The following is a 13,236-nucleotide window of genomic DNA, read 5'->3' on the forward strand; positions in this document are numbered from 1 at the left end:
AATAGGATAGGCAGTTAACATCTTTATTATGTATGCTCTGGAAATGACAGGCCACCGGGTAAGATTGATCACAATGCAGAATAGCTCTGATGTTCTGTAAAATTCTGACGTGCACCGGCTGCTTAGTACTGCCAATATAGTTAAGGCCGCAGGTGCACATTAGACCATACACGGCATGATCGGTCCTGCATGTGTGGTTACCAACAATAGGCGTTTCTTCTGATTTAAAAGGGATACTGTAATGAGTTTTATTTATGCCGAATTGGCACGCTCTACAAGTAGAGCATTTGCGAAACCCCGATGCTGGTTGTAGCCAGATAGCCTTTTGCTTCAATTCTGGGCCACTTTTATCAAGTACTGTCCCCATACTCTGTGCTCTCCGGAATGTTACCAAAGGTTTATTTGGCAACATACTTCCTAGCACTGTGTCTGTCAAAATAGTGGGCCAATTACGATTGATTATTTGTTTAATCTTTTTTTCTTGGTTGCTGAATGCAGTGATGAATCTCGGGCAAATATTCGAGATTTCCACATCTGGAGTTAAAGACTCAGAAGTTTTTTCAGAAAAATCAGGAAATAATGAGGATCTGGATCATTTGTCTGCTCTAGCCAGAGCACGATCAAACACCAAATCAGAATATCCACGAGCTTTTAATCGTATCCGTAGATCTTTAACACATTTAAGAAAGTCAGTCTGAGTGCTACATATTCTTTTGATCCTGAGAATTTCCCCCAAAGGTATGTTGTCAATGGTGTGCATGGGATGGAGACTGGACGCATGCAGGGTTGTATTGCCTGCAGTGGCTTTTCTGTGTAGGGTCGTTTGTAACCTGTTGTCACTATCAACATATACACTGACATCTAAAAATTCGATCTGTTTGGCACTGATATGGGACGTGAAATGCAGATTAAGTGTATTGTCATTAATCTCATTAATGAACTGATGGGCTTCCATTATGTCTCCTTGCCAAACTATAAAGATGTCGTCTATATAACGTAGGTATTTAACAATTTTTTCTCTGACCCACACTTGGTGTGTGACGTTGAGGACCCGCTCCTCCCACCAGCCTACGTGTAAACACGCATAGCTGGGGGAGAAGCAAGCCCCCATCGCCACACCACAAACCTGTCTCCACACCTCCTTTCCAAAAGAAAAGTAATTGTTATGTAGACACCATTCAATTAAACTCAAAATCATTTTGTTATGCTGGTGAAATTCCACTTCTCTTTGTCCCAGAAAGTACGCAGTTGCATTTGTACCGCAACTGTGGGCAATGCTCGTATATAATTGCTCAACGTCCAAAGTTATCAATAGCATATCTTCCTGCCATTCCAGGCCCTCTATTTTTTCCAAAAAGTCACTTGTGTCACGTACAAAGCTTGGCAGTTTGCTTACCAAGCCCTGCAAGAAGAAATCTATAAAGCGACCAATATTTTCCCCGCTGCTATTAATCGCGGAGATGATTGGTCTGCCCGGAATTGGTATGACTCCTTTGTGGACTTTTGGTATTAAATAGAAGACAGGTAGAGCAGGAAATTCATTGAGCATAAATTTGAATTAGTCACCTGATATGAGGCCTTCCCTACGCCATCTAAGTAACAATTTTTCAAATTTTCATTAGCCTTTTTGTATTCTTTCAAATTGGATTTCACATAACATGAATTGTCTTGTAGCTGTCTTTGTGCCTCCTGAATGTATTCTTTTTTCGGCCAGATCACAAGATTTCCGCCTTTATCCGCGGTTTTTACCACAATAACAGGATTGTCATTCAGTTTTTTAATCAATTCATGGTACTTGGCTCTTTTTTGATTAAACTTGTGTCTCTTCCGATTATTGGTTTTCTTGTATAGTTCTTTTATTTCAGTGATGATACAGTCTTGAAAAACATCCACCGCATCTTTAGTCATGAGCGGTACAAAGTCAGATTTTCCTTTGAAAGGGGCTATGCCTGCCCCTTTCTGTGCCAAATTAATCTTTTCCAGCCTTCTTTGGGTGTTAAGATCTTGTTCCAGACCCATGGGTTGTGAGTCTGTGGCCTGGTTGAGGTCATGGCATACAAGAAGTGCTGGAATATCTGATGCTGCCAATTGGGGATAGTTGGTAGAACATGTACCCTTGGCTGGATTAGCAATGTCTGTACTTGTTTTCAGATGTTGTAATGCAAAGAATTTTTTAAGTTTTAATTTACGAATATAGCAATAAACATCTATTCTAGTAGAGGCATACTTGAAGTTTTGTTCAGGACAGAAATTAAGGCCTGAAGCTAATAATTGCTCTTCAGCTTTAGATAAGACCACATTTGAGAGGTTTATTATTGATCTTTCATTAGTTAAGTCCTCTTTTGCCAATGTTTCTTTGTTTTCTTCTTTTTTTGCACAGCGTTGTTTTTGTTTTCTTCTTCTTTCTTGTCTTTTTTTGTTTCTGCGGACATTTGTCGTGGCCTCAAAGTGCGGAGCCTTTCCTCCACTAAAAAATCAAGCTCCTCTTCTAGATTGAGGATAGGCACTGCTTGCGCATCAGTAAATAAATCATCATTTGATCCACTCGACGTACTGCAATAAGAAGTAAAATCAGAGCTCACATTTTCCACAGCTTGGTTCACACCCATTTCGGTGGTACGTGCTGACGGTTGAGCCTGATTCCCCTTATTTCCTTTATTGCTGTACTGTTGTCTTTTCGCGGCATTATATGTGCGCGCAAACGTGAAAATTTGACCATTCGCATAATCAGCTGCATCTCGAGCGAATTTATTAACTTTCCGTATTTTTATTTTGTTTTCATGTTTTTTCAGTCTGTCCATCATTTCATCTTTTAATTTCTTACTGGTGTCTGTTTCCTCTATTTTGTCAATTTGATCTTGAAGTTTGTCAATGGTTATCAGGATTTCTTCTCGGTCAATGGCGGCATATTTGATTAACAAATGAACCAAATTCATGGAGGCTGTTAGGTTTAGTTGACTCCATTCTTTCAACATCAGCGGGTTCGAGTTTTCAAAGCTCGGTGCGAGCATTATTCTTAAACCTCTTGGGACTCGCTGTGCATCAGCATATTTCGTAAGTGAGTAATGTTCCCACCATTTGGTTAATTCTAGTCGTTTCTGTTTTTCCAGCGCCTTATATAGGGTCTTAATGTTATCCTCTTCCCGTGCCTCCACAGTCGGTAATGTTTTTTTAGACACGCCGCCATGTGCGGAAACCTGGTTAAACAACTCCTCTGATTCCTCCACCCTTGCACAGAACACTTCCGTAGACATTCCTCCTTTACAGCTGGTAATGATATATATGCAATTTAGTAAACCGTTAGCCGTATATATATATATATATATATATATATATATATATATATATATATATATATATATATATATTCACAGGATTCAGGGACGTTATAGTTAGTAAATTGGCATTTTAAAAAGCTTAGATGTTCACAGAAAAAAACTAAGATTACAGGGACGCTACAGGCAGGCTAACATTCACTTGTACAAAACTAGACAAAGCCGTTAAAGGCCCCCTTCCATCTATCTTGTAGCCCCGGGGAGGTGGTGGTCCCCGCCTTTTCTCCAGGGAGGTGGTGTTCCCTGGGATTGTGGGGGGCCACAGTTCCCCGCATTACAATAAATTAACCCTGGGGATGTGACAGTCCCTGTGGCTCAATGTGTGGGCTGGAGCCCCCCACACATGTTTTGAATTTTTGCTCCTAGGAGGTGGCGGTCCCTGGCATTTAACATATTTAGCCCTGGGGAGGTTGCCGTCCCAGGGCATAATAAGGGGTCAGGAATTCTCCCATGCAGTCATTTTTAAAACACAGCCCTGGGAAGGTGGTGGTCTCAGAGGCTTTGGGGGCCTACATGGCCCCCCCTGCATTTAATAAACATATCTGTGGAGAGGCGATAGTCCCCGGGTCTGGGGTGGCCCAAGCAGGTCCCTGCATATATTTTAATGATTGCCCCTGGGACCTGGCCCACCTGGGGGTTTAAGAAAAAATAACGCGTGAATCCTGCCGAATTTTTTTAAATAAATGTTTTTTGGGCCCTGGGAGTTCCCATGGGACCCCCTGAGCACGCCTAGGGTGTCAGAGTGTTTCTACCCTGCCCCTGTTTCTTACTTTTAATGTTTTTTACCTTGTTTCTTGCGACTCGGTTCAACCAAGTCACAAGTTGGCTGCCAACACATCTGGTTTGAAGTGTTGGCAGCAAATCAGATTGCAGGCTTGAGATCGGGAGGGTTCACGGATCCTCAACGGCCATTTTTGTATATCTGAGAAATCTTTACATTTCTCATTAACTACTGAACGGATTGGCACCATTTAATAAAAACAGTGCACTCCGGACCAAGAGCTACGGGAATTAACATAGAGAAAATGCTTTTCGGGAACCCCCCTTTTTCTTGGCCCCCACTTGATTAACCACCCACAAATGTTTGGCTTGCTATACTTTTTGCCAATTCTTAAATAAAATATCACATTTTCCTGACAGTCACTGACATAGAGATATTTTCTTCTTGCAGGCCATACTTGCCACAGATTTAATATATATTTGAAAACAGGAGGAATACCGATTCTTTGGAATTGTGATGCATGATAGAGAAATAAACAAGAAGAGATCTGTGATCTGTGTGATACACCTAGTCAAGCTCTGATACATGTAACTGTAGGAGGCACAGGTCTCCTGATTTGTTTTATGTTTTTTCCTCCACAATTCCAATATACTAAACAAGTCCAATGCATAAAGTGTGATAACAAATATCAATTGCACATGGAGTTTTCATGGGTAAGCAGTGAAACTGAGAATGACTAAAAAATTGTCTAAAACAGAAATAAACCATGATGATAAACTGGACAAAACAGACATTTTAAACTCAAATGTGCAAGGAAGAGAATTAAAGGTATCATTCAACTCCTGAGGGATAGGTAAGTTTGTATCCTATGTATGAAGTGATGCTTGTGGGAGCCTTGAAGGTGTACTTGCTCACCTGTGACCTTTAGCAGCTTGTTACGCTAATTACTGATTGTGTTACAGAACCATGCATGCGTTTACCATGCACGCGGTCTTAACCACCCAAGTCTTAATACACATATGCCTTTACTACACATGTCTTCACAATGAAATATGCATTGTTAAAGCATTCATTTCAAAGACAAATGTGTGGCTAAGGTGTATCAGGTAACTCTTACCCCCTGACCCCTGTCATTTGCCCTGAGACCTACAACTACCCCTGCTGAAAACCAGCCCCTACCTCGAGCCCTATAAACTACCCACCCTCCCCTAAGATCTAAAAACTACCCAACCCCAAGCCCTAAAAGCTACCCTGCCCCTCCAACCCTTAACAAGTATCCTGATCCTTGCCACATGCCTTATGCCTTAAAACAGCCCCCAGCCCCTGCCCTGAGACCAAAAACGATCCCCACTCTCCTGAAATCCAACCCCCTCCCACTGAATACAAAACTCCCCTGCCTCCCCAAGCCCTAAAAACTAGCCCATCCTGCTGTAAGCCCTAAACATGACCCCAACCCCCCAAGCCCTAAAAACACCCCTGACCCCCAGCCCTGAAAACAACCTGACCCCAGCCCTTAAAATTACCTCCAACCCCTAAAATCTACCCCACCTCCCAAAACCTGGCCCCAGCCCCACTCACCTCACTCCATACTCTCCCGAACCTTCCTGCTTCTACCCAGCAGCATGTAGGCTGCATCTAGACTGAACACTGCCTAAACCATGCATGTGTGTGGTTAAGGCATATGCGCAGTTGAGGCAAGCATGGTAGCATTTGCGCTGTTGGATCATGCATGGCCATGTTGTTCTGACTGTTTTCCCTAATTACTTAGGCTCTTTTCAATTACCATAATTGTCAATATGGGCAAGGGAGGCCACCCGTCAGCAGGCCCAAGATGGAGGGGTCAGGCCAAGCCTGGGCTTACTCAGAGTCCACTTTCTACAAGAAGCTCACATTCTATATGTTCCCCACATTCTTATCAAGTCAGACACATGTAAACGCACTGTCCATCCTTTTGCTGGTCCTTCACATATGTTTTGAAGGGTTACCATATTTTCTTGTACTGATTTATTTTGTCCTTTAGAATGGCCAATAGCTTTTCCATGGTGGGGTGCGCCATTTGTGCGACTAAACCCTACCAATAGAAAGTGTGATAACAATGTTCCTACGGAAGTATGTAGCAGATATATTCTGCTCTAGCCTGAGTGGCCTAAGAGTATAACCATTGTATTTCAAGGCAAGTCAACCCCTGCCATCTCCTTTATTAGGGTTAATAATTCGACCCTATAAGTCTTTAAATGTAGGCATGCATACTGGAAGGAATGTGCCCAATATATAGCACTCCCTTTAACACAAGCCTGAACACCAAAACATTGATTTCAGCTATCACGGGTCCAGTGCCTCTGAGTTCAGACACTGTGTGTGTTTTCCTTATATTGGTTGCAGTTTGAAATGTTCTCTGCCCTCCGCCAGTTAGTCTCCCAATTTTCCTCTGATAAGGTGAATTCTAGATCTTCAACTCATCTACACAAGTAACTGTGATGGATTGGGGTAGAGCGTATGACCAGGGACCATGCCCACAAACATGATGTATCCTGTCACGAGGAGGCTTGGGATAGGATGGTTTTAATTTGTCTTAACTCTATTCCTCCTCCTTCTCATCCTGCACCAGTGCACACGCAATGCATAGCCTGGAAATGTTTATAGGTATCGCGCAACTGAATCTAAAGCATTTTATCAAATTCAGTCTTATCATTTGGTTCTGGTCCACTGAGGGCCTTATCCAGCTGTGTTCAAAACAGCAGATTGTTTAATGCAGCCGGTAGGTCTTGATGATGAGTCAGACGTTTTAAAGGGGGATGTATAGGTTATTGCTTTTGTTTAGTTTGTTTAACCAAGCCTTTTCAGTAAGTTAGGAATGAGCCTTTCACTGTAAGAGGTCTTGGAACTTAGATATATGGTGTGGGTGCAAAGACAGCAAGTGTTGGTGAGGAATGTGGAAGGCTGACTCTTCCCAAACTAGCCATAGTTTTTCTCAGCCAGGTCAAATATGCTCAAGTGCAAACATAGTGTTTTACATCTGGGATACCATGCCACCCCCACATATTTATTTGGTGTTCTGGAGCAACAAGCATGGGGGTGCCTCTATTCAATGAGCTGTTGGGTGCCAGCCAAAAGCATGACAACGTCCTCAAACGTGTGGCATCTTCTTGTCCTGTTATGCACTGCACTGATAAATCAACCCACAGTGCCACTCATTTACATTAGCACTCTTCCCCCTGACCTCCACAAATTCCTGTCTTAAGCCTGGCATTTGCATGGGGCACAGGATATGGGGGTAAGTACGTATGGCATTCCTTACTGATCTGCTTCCTGTTTGAGTGCAGTTTGATTTACCAATCCACCTCAGTACGAACTATCCTCCACTGCTTCAGAGCTCTCTCCATTAGATGACGTCTGCTCCTGCCAGACCACTTATCACATAATCAAAGCTGCCTGGCTAAGCGTGTTAAGGCTGACCAATCAGCCGAGACTACTAGAAGGCTGGATTTTGGCTTACAGAAGAGAAATTTCTATAATTCTCTTCTGTACTAGTTATGATAGATTTAACAGTGGCAAGCTGTTGAATTTATCAATACATGTCTTTTACGTTTTTGAATGACATTTTTCACTCCTTTTTTTAATAGTTAATCCTAAATAAAAAATTGCAATTTTAGCTCATAGAGCTACAATGGGGAGAAAATTAAGTGGGCTGTTTTTCCCTCGCCAGAGTATAAACAACATATTATATAAGGTCCATGCTTTTAGATACATGCCCCCTCACCTTTGACACACCTAGGAGAGACCTTGGGGTGTCTAATATGTAAACGTAAGGTAGATTATTACTTTTAAAGTGCCTATACCACTAAGGTCAAGTTTGAATACCATTTACTTTTAAATACAGTCTGCAAAGCAAGGCTGGCTTTAGAATGAAGAAGGCACTCACCCCCTCGCTCTATTATCTACTAGGAAGTTATAGGGTCTGTCATTGCCAAATGTAAGGGAAGCCTATTACATGTACCTTTTTAAACATAGCACTAGCCTGGGCCTCATTAGCAGAGCCCAGGGTACAGTCGGAGTCAGTTACCACAATATCATTCAGCAATAAATATGGGTGAACGGGGCAAAAGGATGACTTTCGAACAGTGCAAGATATGTTTTTTTTTTCTGTAGCAACTTACAATCCACATTTTTGTATACAATAATAAACTTACTCAAACGGCACTCCGACTGCAGTGTTCAACATTTCAAAATTGACCATGGAATCCTGTGAATTCTATGTGGATTGTCCTTGGAATGATCAGTGCAGGTGGACTGCTCGTAGCATGTTGGGTAAGCATATAAAAAGGCTCAGAAGAAAGCACAACTTCAGAACTTTTGTCAGAAAGGAAATTTGTAGGAGTCAGGTATCCCAGAAGTAAAGGTAGGGCTAAAGCACCTCTTCCGGGGCGTTCTTTCTTATGTGATCTTGGTTCATTGCCCAACGTAATGGGCTTGCTCTCAACATAGACCCACACCCATGTCTGAATGATTCATGCCCAGATAAGGAACCTCAAGCCAAATCAAGTATTTTAGGTGGATCACTAGGCAGTTCATAAAATATGGTACATGCACTTATGCCATAACACTACATATTGTGCTACTGAAATAGCCAGGCGTAGGGCACATTTGAGATATGAAGCATAAGCAAGGTTAGAGAAGTTACACAAAACCTGTTTGCCATGTATGGGCAGACACTGGTAATTTCCTGAATAACCTGATTTTTACTATTCCCAACATGAGAATTCACATGTTTTATGTGGTTTAATCAATGGAAAACATGTGGTCAAAGTTTCACACAACACAAATGAGACAAGAGGGTAGATTTAGGAACTTTTGGTGCACTTCAGCACAACAACCAACGGTGAATCACTGCTTTGCATTAAAGGTTGAGAGAAAAACAGCACCCTGTATACCCCTGTGCTCTCCTGTGCTGATACACTTTAGGCTGCCAGGAGTCTACACACACCCTTGCACTGTAGTACAGGGGAGTGCGCATTCTCGTAAGCATAGGTTGCCCTCCCAGTACCAAATTCTATACCAAAGTTTAACACTTCTCACATTATAGATAGAGTGCAGCAGATGCAAAGTTGCAACAGTTTGGAGATTTTTTGCACTACTCTTATGCCTGCCTCAAGTAGGCATGATGTTTTCGTATGAATTGCTGCCAACAATGGTAAGTAGATAGGGTATTGCATTAGAACCCATGGGTTTTCATGTCCTAACCATAGAATTTCACTGTGATGCAAAGTATAGTAACACATAGCACTACCTTGCCTTACTTTAGCAGCTTTCCAAAGAAAATATTGAGAAAAAATAGCACAACACTGCTCACTGACTTTGCATCACTTTTGTGAAGAAAATCTGGTGAGAATTCTCAGTTCATTCATTTGAATATAAAAAGAGTATTCTGTGCTTTCTTCTGTACATGAGAATTGGGACTATAAATCATTTGAATAGTAATGAAGCGCATTCTACTCAGTTTTACAATTAATTGACAATTATAAAAATGGATCACAGACAATGGCCATGGAGGTCATAGGTTCAGAGTTTTGTAGTGAAGGAGAACCTGTCACCAAAACATTTTTAAAATTTAACATATGGTCAGTCAGATACCCTTTACATATAATGCAGCATTTTGTGAAGGGGTCCATGATCTGTTAGTATACCATAGTTATGTATCAATCAGACCCAGCTCCCTAAAACATACGCTATGGAATGTGATCTTAAAAATTTGAAGTCAAGCTGTTACGCCATTAAGGGCAAACGTGAAGAGGGGACACCACATTTCTCATGCCCGGGGAGTGACCTTTGATTCTCACTGTGGATGACTCTTGTTTATTTTTATTTTTTTTTGCAGAAAATTAGTTTATTTCATAGTAGACACAAAAATACAAAGTTGAAATGTACTTTCTACACCAGTTAAAACCCAGCACAAGTGCAAAGGGGGGAGAGACTTCTAATGTCATTTTGTTGGATCTTTCTGCATGCCATGATCAGGAGCCGGCCATTCACAGTCTAAAGGTTTGTGCGTGTTACAGACAACGTTAGTATGAAGAGGAGATTGAAGTCACTGGAACCACCTGGGAGATTGAGGGGAATCCAACACCAGACCTCTCCGCGATGGACAGACCACGGTTGGACTTGGGCTCAGCCACCGGTCACCAGAAGTATTTGGACCACAGGCAGGGGGGCACAGGTTCAGGACCGTCTGACTTGTGAGTCCCAGACGTGGAATGGTCCATGCCAGACAGTATCAGTTGATAGTTATGGGTTTCTTCCATCATCTACAAGCGATGAAGAAATGTGCAGCCACGGGCTCAAGTGGCCACAAAGAGGGCTTCAGAGTTATTAGTCGTGTGTACCTGAGAGTTTGGAATCACAAGCACACCCACACACACACACACACACACACATGTAGGACCTTTCCTCCATTGATGTCCAGAGAGGGAGACCTCTACAACATTACAACACTCCGATTCACAGCCCTTTGAAAGTGAACATAGGTATTCCGTGTGTAAACAATGGTCCATCTAATACACATTAGCAGTTCTGGGGCAGTGCGTACTATAAAACTCGGGACTCTTCTCACAGTATTTAAACAGTGCAAGTGAAAGGTATGATGCTCCTCCAACTCCAACAACAACGTTTTACACCCCTCATCTGAACTTCATTTTCAGTTGTAAACTAAAGAATATAGCAGAAAAGCCAAAATGGAACCAGGCCTTATACGACGGACCAGTGACACGACTGAGCTGAAAGCCCTGGTCGGTTGTGCCTGTACGGAGAAACTACCTAATCATGCACCTGGCTCGATGGGGCAGTTCTTACATAGCACCCACTTACGTCAGAAAAATAGTCTCACAACCTCACCCTTTTAACATCTCCAGCGGCTGTGGGTAGCTGAAGGATGCTGAACCGTAGGCTAACTAGAACATACATCGTGAACCCATAATGGCAGCTGGCAGGACGGTGCAGTCAAGAGTCATCCTCCTCTCGTCTGCATCTAAAGAACTGGAGCATATGTTGAGGAAGCAGGACATCTCCATGACCCAAGCAAAGCATGAGAACAGGGCACATGCAAGAGCACCTACTACCAGGAGCCAGAAACCTCTCCACCCAGAAGTACTGCACACAAATCCCTCCCTACAACCCAACCAAACAGAATCCTGTGCTCAAAGAGAGGAGAGGAGGCCTGCTATCTGGAGAGGGGAGGAGAGAAAGAGATGGGGGAGGGGATAAGAGGATTGGGGAGGTGAGAAGAGAGGGTGCCTGCTGCCTGGAGAGGAGGGGAGAGGAGAGAAGGCCTGCTGCCTGGAGAGGAGGGGAGAAGAGAGGAGGCCTGCTGCCTGGAGAGGAGGGGAGAGGAGAGAAGGCCTGCTGCCTGGAGAGAAGAGAAGAGGAGAGTAGAGAAGGCTTGCTGCCTGGAGAGCTGCTCCCCTTCATAGTAGGTCTACGACTCTGAAGGCACCTACAGGAGATCCTTGGACGTCTCAAAGCAGGCTCTCTCAAGCAGGAGTGCGGTCTGCCTTCTTAGCGAGCACCTCTCACCATCCGAGCCGAATGCAAGCACAGCAGCTGGTGCCACCCACGGCAAGACATTACATGCAGCATGGGCAGGTCTGACTTACTGATGGCAGCAGTCTCCTTGGGTGTCAGTACCAGGGCGCCCTACATCTCAATGGCTGCTGGGATCCAAGTGTGGGGTCACAGCGTTCGCTCAATGTGCAGCTTCTGAGTGGAGTCCGCAGTGAGCTCAATGGATCTGGACATGGATGCCCTCCTGGGGGGGCTCGCTTTACAGAGTGATGGAGCCTCTGGGGAGCTTGGAAGGAGGGCAGAGATGGGATGTGAGGATGGGGGTGTGCGGGTGAAAGTGTCTTTGTGAAGTGGTTTTCTACGCATCCTTCAGTCTTCGTCCATCAGTGCGGTTCGGTTAAGGGAGTGCTTTCATGTGACCAGTTCCCAGAGAAGGACTCAATCTCTCTGTTCAGCCTGCAGAGCATGGCTTACTGCTGCTTGCCGTGCTCCTCTGGGGACACTCTCCGCCGTGCTCAGGGCCTGCCCGCCCAGGTCACTGACCACACTGTCCACAGTGCCGTGATGCTTCAGGAATAAGGGTCTGATGAACCGAGTGTATAGAATCTGTGAACCGTTCCAGGAGAAGGGAGCCATACACCAGAGCAGGAAGGCGCACTTTCCAATGTAGTAAAATGGGAACCAGAAGAGGAAAATGTCTGAGAAGAGTTCAATGACACTGAAGAGACCGTACACCACCCAGTACGTTAGCCAGATGGTATCATCCCTCTTATCCGGGCTCTCAATGGCCTTAATCGAGGTGTATGCTGGATACACGAAGCCGATGAGGTTGCACAGCAGAGATGCCCCGTAGCCGAATATAAGGTAGACCCCAACAAAGCATGCAGACCCTGCCGCCAGGTGCTCCCTCTTCAGGCTCTTGGCCTCCAGTTTGTCCAGGGCTCTCTCCAGCAGGTGGTCTCCGTGCAGGAGGGCGCGGACCCGCTCGCGGAGGGGGGCCATGGGGGATCGGGGGGGCTGGAGTCACTCGGTGGCAGGGCTCGGAGGGTCGAGGCGCGCGCTCCCGGCTCAGACGCCGATGATCCTGTGACCGCTCGCTGTGGATGACTGTTATTGTGTATGACTGTATGGAGCAACACATTTGCAAATTGGAATAAGGAAATTATAAAGGATTGTGTTGTGTGCTACCATGGCCTTGCTATCCCCTGGCTTCAATAAACAAATGCTGTTGCAGTGAGTCTAGGCAGTCCATCCTTGTTCTTCGCTCGGACGGAGGCAAATGCACTGACAGTCCTCGATTTTTAAAAACTTTGTGAACGCCAGACATATTGAGATGAAAAAAAGTGGAATAACAAAAGTAGCCTGCTAAAAATTGCATCCTGACATGACATTTACAGCCTGATTCATCAAGCCGAAATCGGCTCGCAAAGGGCCAGATTCTGAGAATCTGGCCCTTTGCGAGCGCTATTTTTGCATTTGGGATTCATCATCCCAAATGCAAAAATCGGTAATAGCGATTTCGCTATTTTGCGAGGATTTACATTTAAGGAATCTCTATTTGAGATTCCTTAAATGCAATTCATCATCCATTTAAAAATTGCGAATTCGCAATTTCGGCCCGCTATT

General features: G+C 44.1%; 1 pseudogene; it reads right to left on the reverse strand.

Moving 5' to 3' along the window:
- Nucleotides 1-11,912: 11,912 nt before the first annotated feature.
- On the reverse strand, nt 11,913-12,612 carry LOC144821384 (receptor expression-enhancing protein 6 pseudogene; annotated as a pseudogene).
- Between the last annotated feature and the right edge of the window lie 624 nt (nt 12,613-13,236).

The sequence above is a fragment of the Lissotriton helveticus genome, chromosome 2_2 (genome assembly GCF_964261635.1).
Source record: "Lissotriton helveticus chromosome 2_2, aLisHel1.1, whole genome shotgun sequence".
Taxonomy (NCBI): Eukaryota; Metazoa; Chordata; class Amphibia; order Caudata; family Salamandridae; genus Lissotriton; species Lissotriton helveticus.